The sequence below is a fragment of the Amphiprion ocellaris genome, chromosome 10, assembly GCF_022539595.1.
Source record: "Amphiprion ocellaris isolate individual 3 ecotype Okinawa chromosome 10, ASM2253959v1, whole genome shotgun sequence".
NCBI classification, from domain to species: Eukaryota; Metazoa; Chordata; class Actinopteri; family Pomacentridae; genus Amphiprion; species Amphiprion ocellaris.
Window position 1 is genome coordinate 21,533,682 of NC_072775.1, and position 20,418 is coordinate 21,554,099.

The window sequence follows — 20,418 nt, forward strand, 5'->3', positions numbered from 1 at the left end:
TTAAGCTACATGTAATCATAAATAGCAGCATTAAAACGTCATCCAAAGGACATCATTTACTTTGTACCAAATATACATTTAATTTCAAATGGTATTATTGATCAGTAATATTTTTGTTGGATGCTCATTTGATCATTTATGGTCAAAATATTATATTAATCACAGCAAGACAGAACTAAAAGAGGATTTTTTTTTTTTTAGTAAAGACACTAAATACAATCTGCAAAGAAGCTACAGATGGTCAACCAAAAGCTAGCGTCATAGTACAGTGTTACTGTATATTTTACGGGCTGCACAGTGGCGCGGTGGTTATCACTTTCACCCTGCAGCTAGAAGATCCCTGGTTTGTGTCCCACCCTTCCCTGGATCTTTCTGCATGGAGTTTGCATGTTCTTCTTGTACATGCTTGGGTTTTCTCCAGGTACTCTGGTGTCCTCCCACAGTCCAAAAATGTGCTGAGGTTAATTGATTATTGTAAATTTGCTCGTAGGTGTGAGTGCGAGTGTGATTATTTGTCCGGTTTTAAGTTACTGTATTGTTTTAAGTTATTCTCTTGTTTTTCACTGTGAAGCACTTTGGTCACCCTTTGGGCTGTTGTAAAGGGCTACAGAAATAAACTTTGACTGACTGATTGATTAAAGTGGTATATTTCATACAACGGTTATGAAATTGTTAACATTTTTGCTTTATAAGCATTACTGGAAGTAATATGACAGCCAGTGATAATACAGTCCAAATGAAAATTATAAAGCTAAAGATTTTTCCAAAGCAAACACCAGTGTGAAAGCAAATCAACTATTTACAGATATATCATGTATGCAATACTAGACCTGCATGTACTGGTACAGGCAAGTATTGCTGCCTCAAGACCAGGCAACAGACTCTGCTGTGGATGTCCATATCACACTTCTTATACAATATTTACTATCTGCCGATAGCAAGGCCCAATCTGATGCTGATCCTAAATAATGCACATTTCAAGTGCATTAAAGTTTTTAGAAATAATCCATTGCTTACATTTGACAACTGATTACATCTGCAATGTGATACAGTAGGTAAAAAAAATGCATTTCTGCATCCATGCTGTTCCCTAATGTTAGATGTGTAGTCATGAGCCTTGTTGTAAAGTTTCAGTAGAGCACTGTCTGAAATGTAATGTTGTGAGGGTAGGGTGTAGTGTGGCTGTACAGGGCCATAAAGAAGGTTAAAATCTGTATGCATGTCAGAATATATAGATTAACTGTAGTACCTGGTTATAACACCAGGTGGAGACTCTCACTGTTTAATGCTGTTGTGACCCAAGGAGGCAGTCACTTGGACTTAGAGCAGTTCATGTTGGCAAGTAGAGAGCCTTAAGGTGGTTTAGAAAGCCATGGGCACCATGACAAAGACATCTGTAGCAGTTAACGGTTTCTGGCTCGTTTTCAACTAGGAGAGCATTCCTGTGTCCCAGTGGTGCATGTAGCAGAGCTGCCTGTGTCTGTTGCCTTCACAGCAATATAAACACAGGAAAAATGTCTGCTGCACTGATTTTTTTGTAAACTTTGTTGATTATTGATGCTGATTGTAGATCAGGATATGTATCTGTAGCATCCTGCCACAGATTGTGCTCTCCCTTTACGGCATCTTTGTGACAACGGACAGACGCAAACACTTAGTTGCCTTGATTAGCTACAGTCCTGATTTTTGAGGTTTGATCAGGACTTCCCCAAATTCTGCCATACCAGCCTTGCAAGATGCTAAAGTCTAACTGAAGGAATAGAGACACACAGATGCCATCCTATCTGCTGCATAGCTGAGTGAGGGGAAAAAGGAGACACCTCATATCAGGGACCAGTGATGTCCAAGCAGTACGTTACTTGTGCACTTTCTGGTACTAACCTGCACAGTCTGTTCCCAATTCAAGGGTCAGATTGTTGGATTAAAACAGTTTCTTATAGAACTTCTAGAAACACAAAGTAAAATAGAAACCATTTTGTAATCCCCTTCAGACAACCAAACATTCCCTCATTGTGCAGTTGTACTTTCAACCTCTATTCCCTCGAAGGAGACTCAATAAACATATAAGGTTCAGTAAAACGCAGCAGGACTTGCTGCCATAATCTGTAATTGCATTTCTACATGGGCCCATGAAGCGTTAATCTTACAAGATAATGATCACAAAAGAGTTTAATCAACACCTACATGTTCATCAAAATCTTTGTTCATTTGGTCAAAAAAAAAAAAGAAAGAAAAAAATAACCAAAAGGAGCCACGTTTGTCAGTGATCAAGACCAAAACTACTGGTGTTAAAGCATGTGAAGAGTTTCTGCAGAGTCTGTGCTGAGCTTCGTCTGGTATGTTCCTGGTGTTTATTGCATTACATCTCAAAAATCCTCTATCTTTTTTCAGACAAATGCACTTCTTTAATGGTGCCCATAAGATGTACTTCAGTGTCCACTCTCTCTGCAGTGGTGATGAAAGGAGGCAGGAATTTGGGAAGGTGGAAAGAAGGGGAGTTGGAAAGTTGAACAACAGCCACTGTGTAATTGTAATGGCACCAAATTACTGCAGCCACTTGAGTGTACACAATGGAGCCTCTCTACACAGCTGAGCCCATATCCACAACCTGCGGACCATTTTGTACAAGAGATATTAGCCAGCAGGCTGCGAATGTCAATGTAAGATACAGTCCTCTGTCCACCCACACCGACACATGGTGAATGGTTGGAAACACAGACACTGAATGACTGTTGTTTGAAGTTCCAAACAAAGCGTCTCATTAGGGTTGAAAAGCAGGCATCAGCTGGATGTTCTTCGTGGATGTTCCAGCAATCGGATGTCACCTGATTAGTTTTACCAAATACATATTAGAAGCTTCGTGATACGGCACAGTCTACTTTCTTCTCCTCTGGCAAGTGTTTTTGCCCTTGATTTGACACAATATCTCTTTCACAAAGTGCAGAGAATTACAAACATCAAAGTACATAGGTAGTTTTTACTACCCTTGCAGAAATTGGTTGCTGGTTGCTCATTCGCCTTTGTTTGGAAATTACGTGAATACCCAGAGAGTTGCACTCCAGTCCAGCACCAGGGGAACCAGCCAGGCGTCTATGAGGAAAGAATTCTGTCTGATCTCTGCCTCCTCATCATAGTCCCCACGTCTTTTGATTGGATTCATTGATCCAGATGTGATCGGTGGAGCTCCACAGCCCCACAGTCATTTTAAAACATCCAAACAGGAGGGATAATAAGATAATGAGACAAACAATGGTCTGGGTGAGGATTATGCCCATGATTGTGATATTACTTATGCCACATACTAGCAGGTAACAGGTCTGTTGAGTGGATTTTTGTTTCCATCTGATCATAACCACAACTGTCAATCAAATGTATTAAAAAGAAAGACAGATGAGTTTAGCAATGATATTATCAATATTTCCAGTTTTGAAGGAACAGCTCTGACTGGATTGTCATTGGACATGGAAGCGTCCCCATTTAGTCATCTTCCTTATAGCTAGATTGTCGTTTGTGACTTCCAAATGACTACTTTTGTTCAAGGAGACAATGTCACTGTTTGACTAATGATTGTAGGAGGAGGGCTTGATGTACTGCACTCATCTCATTGACGCTGTCCTATTTCTCTTCTCTGGAGGTCATTACGTTCTTGTATACTATGAACTAACACTTCTGATGCTGGACTTCAGAGTCTAACTGGATTGAGCCAGTTGCATGAGAAATTCAAAAGTCTGTTTCCCCTTGTCAGGAAATGTAAGAGTAAAATTATATGTTCACTATGGTGTAATTTGTTCTGTAGAAACTAAAGCAGACTGCAGCTGATAAAATGCAGTTCTATTCACATTATTGTCCTGCATTAGTGGCAAGATGGTGTGCAACCTATGTCAAGAGGAGGGCTGCCTGGTTTAATGATGCACATTTACTCTTTGTGATTGTCACCTCTGTATGCAATTAACTGGCATCATGCTCTCAGTCTCCACAGACCAAATGTAATCGAGCAGAAGCTTGAGCATTATGCTTGAATCCTGTGTCCTCTGTGTCTCCAGCATTTATCATTACGGTGTTGTTTGCTGCTTTGTCTCCAGCTGAAGCTACAGAGTCACAGTCAGAATGTTCTGAGAGAAGGCTCCTCACTACCATAGATGGTTGACAATTCATGCCAGTAAGATTAAAATGCCAGAATCCAAACACTGGCATACCTAAATTTAGCTAGTTTTAGTGTAGTTAGTTACATAAGGAGACTTTTGGTGACATAGTTTCAGCTTGTTGCTTTGAGATCCCTTCTCACAAAATGGCTGATGTCCTACTTTGAAATATAGAATTAATTTTGGGCTCAATTTGTTCTGATAAGGAACAAAAATAACATTAAATTGTTAGAATTATATTAACACTCTAAGCCCCAATCAGTTTCTTTCTTTTTTTTTTTTGCTTCTATCATTTTTACTCCTTTTGCCTCATTTTTCACCACACCTCTATGTAAACAGCACAACCACGATTAGGAGAACAAGATGATATAAATCATTTAAAAATTTAAAAGAAAACTTAAATTTCTGATTTTTTTTTAACAAAAATTGGGCAAAAAGGGGGGGATCTGCATGAATCTACATACGAAAGACGTCTTACTACTTACTTTTTTAGTTTGTTTCCCTACTTGACTCCCATCTGCTTTGTGTAAAAACAGCCTGGAGTTCAGTCCAGTTCAGCCAAAAGGTGTCTGAATTTTTGTCATGTGACTCTATGACAACTCCTCAGCTGAACTGAGTTTTCTACAGATCCTGTGAAAAGTGTTTAATTGAGAAGAAAAGTTTGCTGAAATATTGCAATTTTCAGCTTGTATTTGGGTAGCTTTCCTGACAGAATATGATGCCAGAGATGAGTAGCTCAAATACTGTTGGAAAGTTGAAAATCTAATAATTCTTTCTATTTTTACAGTTTCTGCTCCTTCAAAATGGTGTAATCTTTGCTTTTTTTCATTTTTTTTAAGGCAATGTACCTTTCAAACCCAATGGCGGGTTTCAGGGTTCAGCAGGTTAAATATTAGTTTTTACATTTGTTCATGCATCACTCAAAGTCGTCATGTTTCAAGCGACCTGCTTTCATAGGAAAACAAAGGCAACAGTAGCAATTTGAGTAGCAATTATCTGCTGCAGTCATAAGGCAACCAGACAATCACAGGTGAAGTGAATCCTCTTGTAAGATCAGGTGGGTGTTTTGTATAGTGTTCAACAACTGTTCATCAATAATCAGTCACACTGTGTGACAAAGGAAACAATGCAGGTTTTGTAAAAGATAGAAATCACTGTGGACAAATGCCAACACAGTTCACTGCCTTTACAAAAGAAGTAAAGACAACACAGAGACAATACATGTAGACGGTATGTAACAAGCAGCAAAAAGTGCAGTACAGTACAGAAATAGCAAACTATAATGGAAAGAAAGAGCTTAGCTATCCACTCCACAGTCAGGAAAATTATTTGCAAATCATGACAATTTGTTCCCTAGAAGTGGGCACCCAGCTAAGATGACTCCATCGGCACAGTGCAGAAAGGGGAGTAGAAGCCCAGAATAACAGTGAAAGGCTATAAGGAATCATTAGAGAAGATGGACCTCTGTGGTTAACGCTGTATGCTCAGTTACCAGTTCAATGAGTACACCTAGCTGCAACTAATGCAGCTCATTGTAGACTTTTGTATTAGACTGTGTTACTTGGACTAGGCTGGGTGTGAGGTCATTTGAAAACATAGTTGTACATTATATACACTGCCGTTCAAAAGTTTGGGGTCACCCAGGCAATTTCATGTTTTCCACTTTTTTTCATGTGCTAACAATTGCACAAGGGTTTTCATCAATTAGCCTTTCAGCACCATTAGCTAACACAATGTAGCATTAGAACACAGGAGTGATGGTTGCTGGAAATGTTCCTCTGTACCCCTATGGAGATATTCCATTAAAAATCAGCCATTTCCAGCTAGAATATTTACCACATTAACAATGTCTAGACTGTATTTGTGATTCATTTAATGTTATCTTCATTGAAAAAAATTGCTTTTCTTTCAAAAATAAGGACATTTCTAAGTGACCTCAAAACCTTTGAACGGTAGTGTAGATCAGCTTGTCCATCAGACAATACTGACATGTTGTTACTGTAAAACATTCACATCAAGGTACTATCTTTTTTAAATTGTTTTTTTTGTGGCCTTTTGCCTTTATTCAATAGGTGTAGGGGAGACAGACAGGAAGGGGAGAAGGGTTGGGGGAAGACGTGCAGGAAAGGGCCGTGGGTGGGAATCTAACCCAGGCCACTGTATCGGGGACCAGCCCCTCTACAAGTGTCATCCGCTTAACCCGTCAAGCTATCTGGGCACCCCTCAGCAACATGTTTTTGAAATTCTTTTCCAAAAGTGTTTAACAAGAATGAATCTGTATCATCTATTTTACGTGTAGAGAAAAAAAATATTTCCATATATCAGTATCAGTTTTTTGCCTCAATCCTAAGTAAGTTCTTAAAATCAGTCTTCACTTACTTACCTAAACTCCGACGTGCGTGTTCAGTAAATGTCAACACCAGACTGAACATACCGATTTGTTTTTGGGCCTCTGAGCCATCTGGTGGGACAGCCTAGACACTGTTTGACATTCTGAGGGCTGAGTACCTGAACTTAAAGATCCATCAATAGTAGGCGAAGAAATGGAGAGGGAATGAGTAAACAGAGAAAATGGGGAAGAGAGAATGGGACGAAAAGAGAATGAAAGAATACAGGGAAAGGGAGGAGTGGCTGAGTTGAACCAAGACTGTGGGGAGGACAGACAAGAGGTGAAGTTGCACAGGAGGAAAGTGGCTGAGTGGATTGCTGCAGGAGTGTTTATTGGTTCATGAGAAGAGAAACACCAGCTGCCTGCAGATAAAAATTCAACACACAAGCTGAGCTGGTTTAAAGACCAAAGCATGGACTGATCATCATTCTTCCCTTTCATGTAACTAGGAACACAAAAATTTGGCCACAGTGCAAGTTAAAGCCACTGAAAGCATTTAAATGAGGTCTCAGCTGCCTTGTTGTAGCTCCGTTCAGACGCTCCGTCTGTCGGAGTGAAGGAAAAAGAATCAATTCAATTAACCATAAACTATTGATGGGCCCTTAATTAAAGCGTCACTAATCAATACTATTACATTAAAAATAAATGAATGGGGAATTATGAAAAATTCTTCTGCATTCTGGTGAAGTCTTCAGCAACAAACGAGCCAGTTATTTTCCTCAGGAGTTAATAAAGGCTAAAACAGACGACAAACGTGCCTCAAAATTTGTGCTTGTGTTGCTTCATGTCTGCTGGACTGTTTACAAGGACAAATTTGATTATATGCCAGTGTTGAAATCTTATTCTGGTGCACTTACGCAAGTGACCAAAAACATATCATGTGCAGTCCTAGCATAGAAAGATGAATGCTTTACATTTAAGTATATAGTGTAATTATAGTGAGATGAATTCTGTTTAGGCCACCGGTTCAGCACAATTATCTGAAGATCAGCCTGAAAGTGTGCACAGTTGTCTCACCCACAGAGTCAAAAGCAACAGAATAGTGTTTTTTTTCTGTCTCCATTTTTTGTCTGTAGAATCTACCACACACTTAACAAGTGAAACTGCACTTTCACATGCCATCTACTGTGAAATCAGTTGTGTGTAGAAAGTCTGTTCTCATTCCCAGGACAGTCAAATACTGCCCTTTTGGCAGAGCAGCTCATGGCTCAGGGACTTGTACCTCGTTGTCGGTGTCACCCTGATCAATATTCGACACCAATAGACACATAGAAGTTTATTTTTGTACTTTGAAAGAGTCTCACAGAAGTCATTCTACTTCATGTATTTCTGTGTCCCTCCTATAGTTTTATGTAAAAGTAACATGTACCTCCAAAAAAATCATCTGTGCTGCATCCAAAAAGGCCATTACCAAATGCTGGTTGCAGAGAAACCACTCAACTATGGACCTTTTCAGAAGAATTGTCAACCACATATGCTTGATGGAAATCATGACTTATACCCTTCATCTACAAATAGACAAAGAGAAAGAACTCTGGAAGAAATGGGACTGTTACCTGTTGGATGCTAGCGCTGAATGAGAAACTAAGAGCTAAATTGTACCTGCATTTGTCTCAGACAATACTCATATTTGACCTCCCCGTATTTTGTCTTGTAACTATTTCTACATGTAAAACTTTTTTTTAGTAAAGTAAAAGAAAAAGAAAAAAAAGACAGAGTCTCACAGACAAGATGGAGGGGTTGAGGCAGCAAAAATCCTAGGACTTTAGGACACCAAGTTTAGTGTTCAGTGTTAGACCAAGTGTCAGGTCAGGTCCAAAATGGACCTGCTACTGGTAACCTGTAACCCAGTACTAACTCCCCCAGGGTCAGGTTGTCATCGACCACACCAGCACCCCCACCAGTTCTCGCAGGAGAAGTGGTGAGGAGGGTGGATAGACACCATGGTGGAATATAAAACAAGGTCTGCCAAAGGGCGCCGGCTCAGGAGAGCCAATGGTAGCCATTTAGCAATCCCCGTTGCCTAGCGGTCCCCCATTTTGCGGGAGAGGGTGTCAGGAGTAACCCTCGAGGAAAAATCAGAGTCCCTAAGGCAATTCAACATTGTGCTCAGCTTCATACTGGCATCTCCTGCGATGTTGCTGGCGTCAAACTGTAACAGCCCTGCTGTTCCTTTGGATCCATCACTGATGTGCAGAGGGGGAAGCATGCTGCATGTGGCAACAGTTTATCCCCCATTTAACACCGCCCAGGCTTACATCAAACACCAACATTCCCGCATCAGTCTCCTTAGCCACAAGCCGCTCTGCAACAGCCAAACAGACAGGACAACCAGGATGTACACCCATGATCAACCCTGACTGACAGAGGCCTACCTGTTAGACCATTACTTTTTTACTTAGCTTCATTTTCTCTTGTGGCTTTAATCTGGTTTCCTTCACTGTTTTCATTTTCACTCACCCTTTGGTTAGGTTTAGGCACCAAAACTACTAGAACAGGACCAGGGTCTGATCACCCTTTCACAACAATTAACCATGTTAAGGCAAATTTCTCATTTCCTGAAAAGGAGAGCCAGTGACAGCACCAAGAGAGAACATTTGGCTGTGGATTCATGCCATCTATTTCTCACATTCATAGTCCTGCACAAAAATTATGCTGAAACCAACGTCTTCAAATGTGACACCAAGAGGTTATGACAAAGCGGCAGCATGTGACGAGTTGTTTTCAGAAAGCAGGGATTCTATGGGCCCAGAGCTGGAGGTAGACAATTAATTTTTTTCTCCAAGTGGCCTAGAAATCCTAACAAATGAACAAAAGAAGTGGAAAAACAAATGCAAATAAATGTGGCAACATGAAAAGATATGCAAAGAAAACATTATCAACGAGCTTGTTAGAAATGATGTGGGAGAAAACTGTGTGGGAGACAAAAGAGGGGAACAAAAGAGAGAAGCAGCAAGGTGTCAGTCAGCAGTTGGTAACAAGCTGCTGCCAGGTGTGTTTTCTTTATCCAAACCAGACTGACACTGAGACCCTGATAATGGTGCCGGTACAGTCAGCCAGAGGGGCTTATCAGAATAAAACAGATTCAAAAATCCCACTAACACTGGAAAGATGTGGAGGTAGAGGGATCCATCTGACTAGCTCTTTGGACAGAATGCACTGCACCCTTGTATCTGAAAATCTCTTTAAATATCAGAAAGTGATGATCTAACATTCACACTTATTTCACACATGCCCAGCTGTGCAGAGACGAGAGTTCTGTAGCTATCTCTGTTTACATTCTTAACATTACTATTGCTCTCATATTGGCGTTTCCAGCCACAAACAAGAGTGCATCCCTTGAAAGACGGTCTGAAAATCTGCATGATATCCATTTTAAAATGATATTGCATATTTCCATAACAGCTGGCTTTTCACTCCACCTCCAGGCCTGGCAGTTTGGATTAACAGCCACACTTTACGCTATCATCTTATATTTACTGCCACATAATCTTTGTGTCTGAGCAGACAGTCTTCATTGTTTTCCTGAGGCATTCATTTTCCTCATCCACGCTTAAATGACACACTGGGATTTTTTTATTTTTTTAGATTCATCTGCTTGAAAAATGTTTTCCAAAGATTTTGTTTTGTTATTAAAAAAATAGATTCAGCCAATTTCTTGTGCGCATACTTGAGTATTTGTGCAGTCCTGACCTTTTCTCCAATCCCAAAGGACTGGTTCAGATTTAAAATGAAGGACGTGTGCGAGGTTCTCCCATGAAATGAGCATGCAGCAGGAATATATCCACATGTGAGGAAAAGAGTGAGTGACATGCATGTTAAATATGTGTATGCTGTATAAGAAGTGAAGGCATGTGTTGGTTTGTGAATGAACTGCATTATTATCCTCAAAGAACAATTATTGTGTCTCATTATGTTAATATTCTAATTTATTTAATCAGTTGAAGATGATTGGTGAAAGAGGTCGTTCTTAATAACAAACCCACAGTGATTTATCATCCTACTCAAAAACAGACTTGATTAATTAAATTTCAGCTCATTGTTTAGTTGTTGCAGGGCAAACCTTCACTGTTCTGAAGGTATTCTGAGTATCTAAGCTGCAAATGAGCACAGATATTTCCACCGGGTAAAGATAACACAAAATTAACGTTAATGTTGCTCTGTATCTGCTGGATGTGTCTCCACATTCATTTTTTATTATTTATATTACTCTATATTAGGCAATCATATCTGTTAACAGAGTGTTGTGATTCCTCCACTTGTTGACCACAACAAAACCCACAAAAATTCAATAACTACAATTTAACGTCAAAATGAAAAAAAAAAGTATATGCGCCGTATCCACAAAATTGTCATTATTAAATTGATTTTACTGTAGTACAGTATATATTAGTGTTCTTCATCCATGTGGTTTACTGTAATATTAATAATAATCTTCATTTATAGAGCACTTTTCAAAATCAAAGTCAAAAATGCTTTCCAAGTCAGCAAATAAAACAGACAAGTTACAAAACCATCTAATTTTACAAGACAGTGTGGTGCAAGAAGCTAATGCAGTGTTGGTAAAGGTAAAAATTTTACTGATAGATATAAAAGACTGTTCAAAGAAAGCTAAAACTCAAGGTAAATCAGGAAAGGCTTAGAAAGAGACTTCAAAGGATTCACTAACTCAACCTACTTGATTTCCTCAGGCAGATCGTTCCAGAGCCTCGAGGACCCGACTACAAACGCTGTCTCCTTTAGTTTTCAGATAAGAAAAAAGGCCTCTGCCTGAGGACCTCAAAGTGCATATTGGTGCATAACGTACCAAGAGGTTAGGTCTTGTAATCTATCCTAAAACATACTGGGAGCCAAGAGGGTGAAACAGGAGTGATGTCATCACATGTCTTAGTCCTGGTTAAAGGATTGTATCAACTGACAAGTGAAAAGAAAATTGTTTACTATACCAGGGACTCTTGATAGTTTGTACCAGCTTTACTATTTGTTGCTGTGAGATTTAACAGTTGTTTGTAGACTATACACCAATCAGCCACAACATTATGACTACTGACAGGTAAAGTGAATAACACTGATCATCTTGTTATAATGCAATGTTCTGCTGGGAAACAGTGATTTGTACTGAGTTTGTCAATGAAGGCAGCTCAGATCTTTGTTATATCCTGCTGTCTGGATGTTGCGTGATATAGGTACACTATGGACTAAGAACCCAGTGATCAATAGCTCTGTACAAAGCATACATAAAAGAGAAATGTAATTGCCCATCAGTAATACAAAGAGATGAACAGATGAACTTGAGACTGAACTCCTGAATGACTGCTTTATGCTTTAACAAAGTCAAGGCTGTCTGCCTTCACTCTCATTGTTTGTTCTGTTCCTGTCAGCATTCAGGAAGGAATGATCTATTCCATTCAAACTTAACATAAAAACTTAGCTGTTTATATCTCTTAGACCTTCAGGCTTCAGTATGTCTCAGATGAAGTGCTTGATGGATTATCAAATAGCAGGTGACAACATCTCAGAAAACAGGAGGGTCATGTTTGAGAATTTTATGCAGCTTTGGTGATAAATGCAGGTTGCACCATAGCACAGAAGCAACACTGGTGAAATTCACCAAAGACCTAAGGGCTGTGGCTGATACAACTAATCACAGCATTATTACATATTACAGAGACTGGAACAGCTCATTAGGATTAAAGGAACCATACTAGGCTGGTTTAGATTATATTTATCAGATAGATTCAGGCTTTTTCATGACAGAAACTGTTCATCCCCATAGACAAGAGTTAGTTCTGTAGTTCCTCAAGGTTTTGTACAAGGAACAATGCCATTCACCTTGTATATGCATAAACCTTCACTGCTATGCAGATGACACTGGGCTCTATTTGCGTAATGTCACATAAAGCAAAGTTACTAAAACTTCAAGCGTGTCTTAAAGACAAAAAGGCCCGTATAGCCTGGAAGTTTATTCCATTAAATTCAGACAAAGCTGAAGTCACAGTATTTGACCCTAAACACCTCAGAAACACATTATCTAACCAGATAGTTACTCCAGATGCCATTGCCTTGGCATGCAGTCCTACTGTGAGGAATCTTGGAGTTATTTTTGACCAGGATATGTCTTTCAATTCACATGTAAAGCATGTTTGTAGGGCAAACTTCTTTCAGCTGTTCAACGTTATCAAAATTAGGAGCATTGTGAATCAGAGTGATGCTGAAAAATGCGTCTGTACATTCATTATTTGTAGGCTGGACTATTGTAAGTACTTACTTTCAAGATCTCCCAGTAATGCTGAAAAATATCCAGTCAGTCTTAAATGCTGCAGCCAAATGTCTGACAGAAAACAACAAACAGTAAGTCTTCACTGAATCCCTCTAAATTCAGAATAGAATTTAAAATTCTTCTCCTCAAATACAAAACTCTTGGTCACGTTTAGCCACCAGAACTGTAGTGTTTAGTTAAAACTGATCCTGTCATAAAACGTTTAAAGCTTTCTCTCCTTTTTTTATGTTGCTACAGTGACAAGTCCCACCACATCTAATATATGATTAGTTGGCTGAAACCGAGTGACATTAAAGCAATATGATGAAAAGCAAAGGTGTATTATTATTAGAAATGCCTTCGCGATAGATTGCAAACAACGGGAAAAAACACATTTCCCAGTAGATGGAACTGAGAATACAATTTAGTTGCATAGGAAAGTTAATTTGGGAGTAATTTAAAAGAAGTCCATGACCTGCTTTCATCATCCCACTCTGTAATACTTCCATAATTTTGATAATTACCACACTGAAACTGTATAAATGTTCAGTAATGTTTGGCCTAGACATTTAACACAACAGATGAAATGCTTTTACTGGTGATTAATCCTGAAAGATCAGTGTACTATCCATACAGTGAATGTGATTCAAATGTATTGTAGAGCAGATGAGCAGGTAGTCACAGATGGCATAAAAATGGTACGTTTTTAAACTTGTGAGTTTACACGACCTTGAAATGTCAAGTAAGTCCATTTTTGGGCGGATTAGAGGCAGCTAATGACTGTTGTAAGTGGTCGCCAGCACACAGCAGCGTTTCTGTCTCTCAGCAGCTTCTGGAAGCTTAAATCATGACTCCAGCTCATCAAGTCTATTTAATCAATCATGACTGATGGAGTGCGTCAAAGCACTGCTGCCTGCTGAAACCTGCAGTTTCAGAAGCGCAAGAAGAAGGAAAGAATGACAATAGACTGTGTCAAGCAAATTTCTGATCTTGTGTCATGAACATTTTGTGTTTTTATCTCTTTCTCAGCAGAAAATCTCAGCTTCCGCTGTCAATCAAACAAGCCTTTAATTCTCTTAGAATTAAATTTTCTCTTTATGATAGGCTACATTTACTGTAAAACAAATTTGCTTCATGAAATATGGCTGCTGTTAAGGGTCAAAAATACTCAAATTAATGTTGATAGGTGATGACTGATGACGATACCATGCAGGGTTGTAATCACATGAATAGCATTACTTACAAAACGTGGAGTGACATAAATGCAAAAGATTACCCATTCAGCACGAATAAAAATACCAGGCTCATTGCACCATTAGCATTGGCTGCCCAGCCCAGACTGATCAATAACAACACACTTGTCCTGCCTGCTTTTCCAAAACACCAGCACTCAGGTGGATGATCTATTGAGCAACAGAATCCAAGACGAAGGGACCAAAATGTTGATTACACTCTGTTGGAAAACATCTATAATTGATACACGGTAGTCTTTACCTTAGAATTTGTTTATGATGGTGGTTTGGTGCTTTATTGTAACATCATCATTCATAGTCAGTAGATGCCGTTTCACTTGACACCTACAGTCCTTACATCTACAGCAGGCATATAAGAAGGCTGTTAGCAAAGAATCGAAGCGACTAAAGTAAGGTCTTGAATAATTTATGATGTGGAAATGATCAATATGAATGATTTTTTACTGTATAAAGTGTAAGTTCTATATTTAAATGACGGAGCTCATAAAATCAGCTGTAATATATTTTGACCAGACTGTAGTCTTCATCCTTCAGTAGTCACTAATACAGTATATATATATATATATTATATATTGCTGAGATAAATGCGTTTTCTGAGCTGTATCAAAGATTCACAATTTTGAATTTAAGCTACACTAAGTGGCATTTGTCAATTTTATTGTGCGTTGTAAGGAGTTATATAATCAAATGGCAAATTTTACAGTTAATTTTGTCTCCTACATGATACTAAGAAAATGTGGAGTAAATTACACCGCTCTTTGTAACAAAGATATGAATTTAACATTATCCATCAGACAGTTTCAAAAAAGATCCTGCTTAAGTGCAATGCATTTTCAAGGATTTGTTTGTTTTGACTTTACAATTCTCTTCACAGTTGCAAAAGCACTCAGAGATAGTAGTACTTCGCTAAGGCTATTCATTCCCCCATATGGCCTGTCAGAAATGCAGCATTTTTTTTTAGAAATGCACCATTTGTTTATTAGTTGTTGATGATCAGAAATCAGGGCAACACGGAATGTGACCAATTAATATAGATGTACCCATAACTTAAATGACCTTGCACTGAGCACAGGTGTGTGTTATGCATGTGTGCGTTATGTACGGATACCGAATCGTGTGACCTAAATATGTAGCAGGCGGCGGGAATTGATGGGACTCGGAAACACGACCACAATTTAATCAATTGTTCCTTGTATGATTCCCGATGGATAAGTCCCAGTAAGTCTGCAGCGGTTAATTTGTAGTAGGATGTTGTTGCAGCAATCATGTGATCATCAGCAGGCAGTTGATGTGATGTTCACTTCTTGTCATAGAAACAGTGAAGCCATGCCATTATCTCATAACAGCACAGAAATCTTTAACAAGTCCATGACACTGAACACTGAAATGAAGGCTTATACTCTCTTAATGGCATCCTCAACTTCTGAAATCTTGTCCTTCCATTGCTCAGGACTAGTAATAACGTCACATGACGTAATTCAAAATGTTAACACTTTTCCAAATTAAAAGATTACTCTAGGTAGAGTTACGTCACGGCTGAATTTCACAATGTGCAACAGTAGGGCAACATATTGAAAAATAAATGGATATGCACTGTATTTTTTTTTTTGTTTTTGTTTTCCTGACCTGTCTTTGTCATGCATGAAGTGCTCTTTACTACAGCCCTGCTTGACATTACAACATCTTAAATGCATCTTCCTGGTGGAGAAGTTATAACTTGCTAAGGGAAATGCATTTGCAATACTAGTGAAAGAATATTAAGTATTTGTAATGGTGCTTTGCCACTTAACCCCAGAGAAAACAACGTTTGTGAGGAAAAATGAAAAACAAATCTCATTCCGCCATGTGTTTACCCTCATAGGAGTCAGGGAATGAACAAACAAAAGAGCCAGATTTGAACAGAATGATTTCTTGAAATGCAAACTTGGGTGAGCACAGTTGATGAGCTGGTAACTATTGCAAAAACATTTTTTTTTCTGCTTATTATTAAGACTGTGTACTTTTCTAAAGATCGTTAATTGTTTGGCTGAGAGTACATGGACATATTATTAGTTGTACAACAGGAAACAGTGTAGGGAGCGTCCACAGTCTGAATTATGGACTCACTGATGTCAGTGAGAGATTATTACACAGAGCTATGTGATTTATGTGCACGCAGTTTCCATGAAAACGTACGTCCTGATAAGAGTCGAGGTCAATGTATGTTCTTTTCTTACACAAATCTCTCAGTTCATTATGGGAGACTAAGGAAAACATTGGAACTTATTGCAGTGGTGCTTGCATGAAATATTCATATTCTAGCTCATAACTCGTTCTTTTTTCTTAATCAGGATTACATAAGATCACCATAAATGTATCAACTGAAAAAAGCAAAACCCATCCCAGAGAATAACAGGGTATCAGTGTGCACGTAAACACAGTCAGTGGAGCTTTGTTAATAGAGCTTGATGATTTTGAATGGAACATTATGGTTTCAGTCCTGCCTCTTTGATTAACCCTTAGCATTTGTCCTCATCCTAAGAAGGGACATCTGTATTTAGTGTGTCCTTGTAATGGAAACAAAGTGTGAGGAAGGGGGAGAAAACCATGTGCAAACATTATGTGCTTCCTCTAATATGAACTGCATCACTGAGTACACTGCACAGATTAATTAGGCATTGGTCACTGTGTTTGTTTTCCCATTCTGTCCAGCAACTTCTCCATCTGAAACAAAATCCACTCAAAAAAAAGGGAAAATATTGTTGCAAAGCTTATCAATATACTGGTCATTTTTGGGAGACTTTTTTTATCACCTCTGACCCCAGTCATGAATTAGACAATACTATATCAGTGTAAACATATTCATAGACACAAAGGAGCAGGGGACATTGATATGGAGAAGTGTGCTTTGAATGAAAATCAGACATTTAGAGCAATAAAAGGTTGTGTTTCCAGTTGCTGATAGGATCAGTTATAAAAATTTTTTTTAAAAATGTGTTATGTTCAGTCTTCTAGTAGTAAGGCAAGCACATCACATTCATTTAGATACCAGAAGGTGATTCAATAGGTCTGTATGATGGATGAGAATCAGCTCTGTGGTTTAAAGCAATCAGTATCTGTTACACTAAATGGCCAAACATATGTGGACATCCATCTGTAAAGCACATATGTGATAGCTGAGCATTTCTTTTCAATATTCTGGGCATTCATTTTTTGCTATAATTCCCTCCACGTTTGGAAAATCTCTCCCCAAGATTAGGAATGAGCCATTCCTATTCTTCCAATAAAGCTAAGGTGAGGTTGCCGATAAGCCCTGGCTCTAGTCCAGTTTATCACCGAGGTAATGGATGGGGTTGAGGGTTAATACACTTGTGCATCATTGTTTTGGTGTTCAGGTCCAGCTGCCAACTTTTTTTTTCTGTGTGTTGTGACAAACTGACTGTTACTATGGAAGCAAATCAGACTCATCAGATTCTGAATTTTAAAAGCTGCTGAATTTCTTACTTTGAATTTTTTTTTGCATCAAAATTACGTATGTGAATTTTTTATGCCTGAATTTAGCTCATCAAAATTCTAAAAACCAGTTAAAAATTCAATGTCTTCAAAATTCACCATCAAAAAATTCAATGTTCAAAATTCGCCATCAAAAAATTCAATGTTCAAAATTCGCTGTCAAAAAATTCGCTGTTCACATCCGGGGGACTCAGGCGTAAACAATCGATCCTGGCCAAAATCGAACCAACGCCCAGCCAATCACGTGGTGCTCCTCCGGTCATGTGACGCAGACGGTTCACCTCACAAGACCGGGGTCAACCACGGCTACCAGCATGAACGACGGCGCTTCAGTGAGTGTATTAATCCTTTTTGTCCTGTATGTGGTTTGTTTTTGTGAGTCAGTAAGCTGTAATGCATGCCGTTAGCTGCGCTAGCACAGCGTTAGCCGCGCTAATACAGCGCTAGCGACGCTAATACAGCGTTAGCCGCGCGAGCCGCGCTAATACAGCGCTAGCCGCGCTAATACAGCGCTAGCCGCGCTAGCAAAGTAATGAGGTCATACAGACAGCACGTTCTGCAGCTGGGTAGTTGAGTAACAATTTTATAAACGCACGAATGGGTGGAAGTGTGATTTATGCGCCCGAAAATGCAGTTAAGTCACAGAGCAGTGCAAAGAAACTGGTCACCTAGCAAACTGAATTAGTCTAGGTAACACTTTGTTTATTATGTGTGTTTTCTGCTCAAGTTAATGTCCTGGTTTGATTCATTTTAAATTATTCCTGATCTTGAAAGGTTTTAAACTGTGCAGTCAGAGTAGTTACAACTGTGAGCGAATAGCTTGAAATGAACTGCCCTAGACTCCTCTGTTCATAGCCGACCACAGCATGCTATATCAAGAGTTATTGTGCAATGATAGTGATAAATGCAGCCCATTTTTTCAACTGTTTCCTGTTTAGTATGCGTACCCTAGATTGTTTTTGATCATTTGTTGTAGCCATTTATTTAATCAATTTTAATCCACTCCTTAGCAACACGGTCTGAACGGACCAGTCTGGTGAAATTCTGGACTGGATGAGAGACTCTACCAAGAACTCTCTCCTCAGAAGTAGTGAATGGCAGATACCTGACAGCCTCCACCTGCTATGAGACCTTACACATCCCAGGACATTACAAGGACCACGCATCATTTAAGACTGACATCCTGGCCTGTATTTGCACTTGCCAGTCAAGATATGTTTGGTGTTGTTCTCTAGTTAGTTTTACTTGACTGACAAAACTAAGTGCACTTTTGGATTCCCTCCCCTACATGTTCTCCCAACTCACCTGACAGGTTATCTGGCGCAAGTATGCGTGTTTCTGCCATACATTTAATGTATCTGAAGTTAAGAATATTTCTGGTGAACAATACATGCAATCACAGCATTAAAGCAGGAGTTAAAAATGAACTGGACTGTACTGACTTTATTTTCTCACTGGTGAATAGGATGAAAATCCGTTGCAATATTACAAAACAGCAGCATATATATATATATATATATATATATATATATATATATATATATATATATATATATATATATATATATATATATATTGTATGCCAAATACTGGCAGAGCAAAAAATATTTTTAAATTGGCTGTCACTGTCAACCTACTTCAACAGGCATTTTTTTGCACATTGAAATTTGAGGTTGTTTGAATGACACTATCTCAGAACAATGATGAAGAATCTATAATACTGAACAAGTAGATCAATAATCTCAGATTATGGGTGAGTTGAAATATGAAAAAAATGAAGTGGTCTATGAAAAGTCCAGTCTTCGAAACCTGACATGTTGTTTTGTGTAATTTCTTTGTAAATTAGCCCTGCATCCAGTCATTACCATGACATTGGCATAATGGAACCATGACCACATATATCGTTCTGGAGATAGTGGCATTTTTCCAATGGCAAATTTTCATGCTTTGACAGATACAGTGGTGGAAAAAAGTTTTCAGGCACCTTGAAAATTTTCCACAATCTCAAATATTATCGTGAAATATTTGTTGGAAAGTCTTTTGTGTTTCAAAAGGTGTGACTGCATTAGACAGACACAAATGATGCTTTTTTTGTTTATTGTTTACATGACTAACAAAACTAAATTCTACCAAAATGACCCAGTACTCAAAATTTCTTATTTTTAAGGAACCAATGAATTTCAAGTTTTTATTGACTTTTTTAGGATTTGTTTCGTATTATGGCTGTGACTGAACTAATAGAAATTGCATTTGAAGACCTCAGAGGGATTCTTAATGCAATATTTCACAAATGTATGAGGTGTCCAAAAACTTTTTTCCACCGCTGTATTTAATAGCAGTCTGATATGCTTATGTTAGCAAGACAAATAAATGAAAATTTCAGGCTTTTATCTTGAATTATTCTTGAGATATCATATATAATATATATAGCCTCAAATTTGAATGTGAGAAAAAAAAATACTGAAACTAGGTCTACGGTCCACTTAAAAAAATCTAAAAGTATTTGACATACTCAGCTAATATTTCACAGATACCATTATCTATACATGGGACAGACATATTAAGTTCCAGTAAGTTACAAAGGTGCTCTGGGGATGTGACCATTCTTTGTCGCCCAGCTGCTCCTCTCTCTGAGTGCACAGTTGCAATGTACTGATTCCTGTTTTCTTTTTCTGAGCTGGTAAGATGGTGTAGCTGTGTTAGTGCATTTAAAATAGCTGGGCAAACTTCTACTTGGTTGGATAAAGCATTTAAAAACACAAGTTCTTGTGTGCAAGTGAACTCTAAGAAGTCCAGATCCAGAGGCATGCGTCCGAGAATATGCTCCAAACGAGAACAAAGTCTCACATAAAGATGATTTAACAATAGTTCCTAGAACAGAGA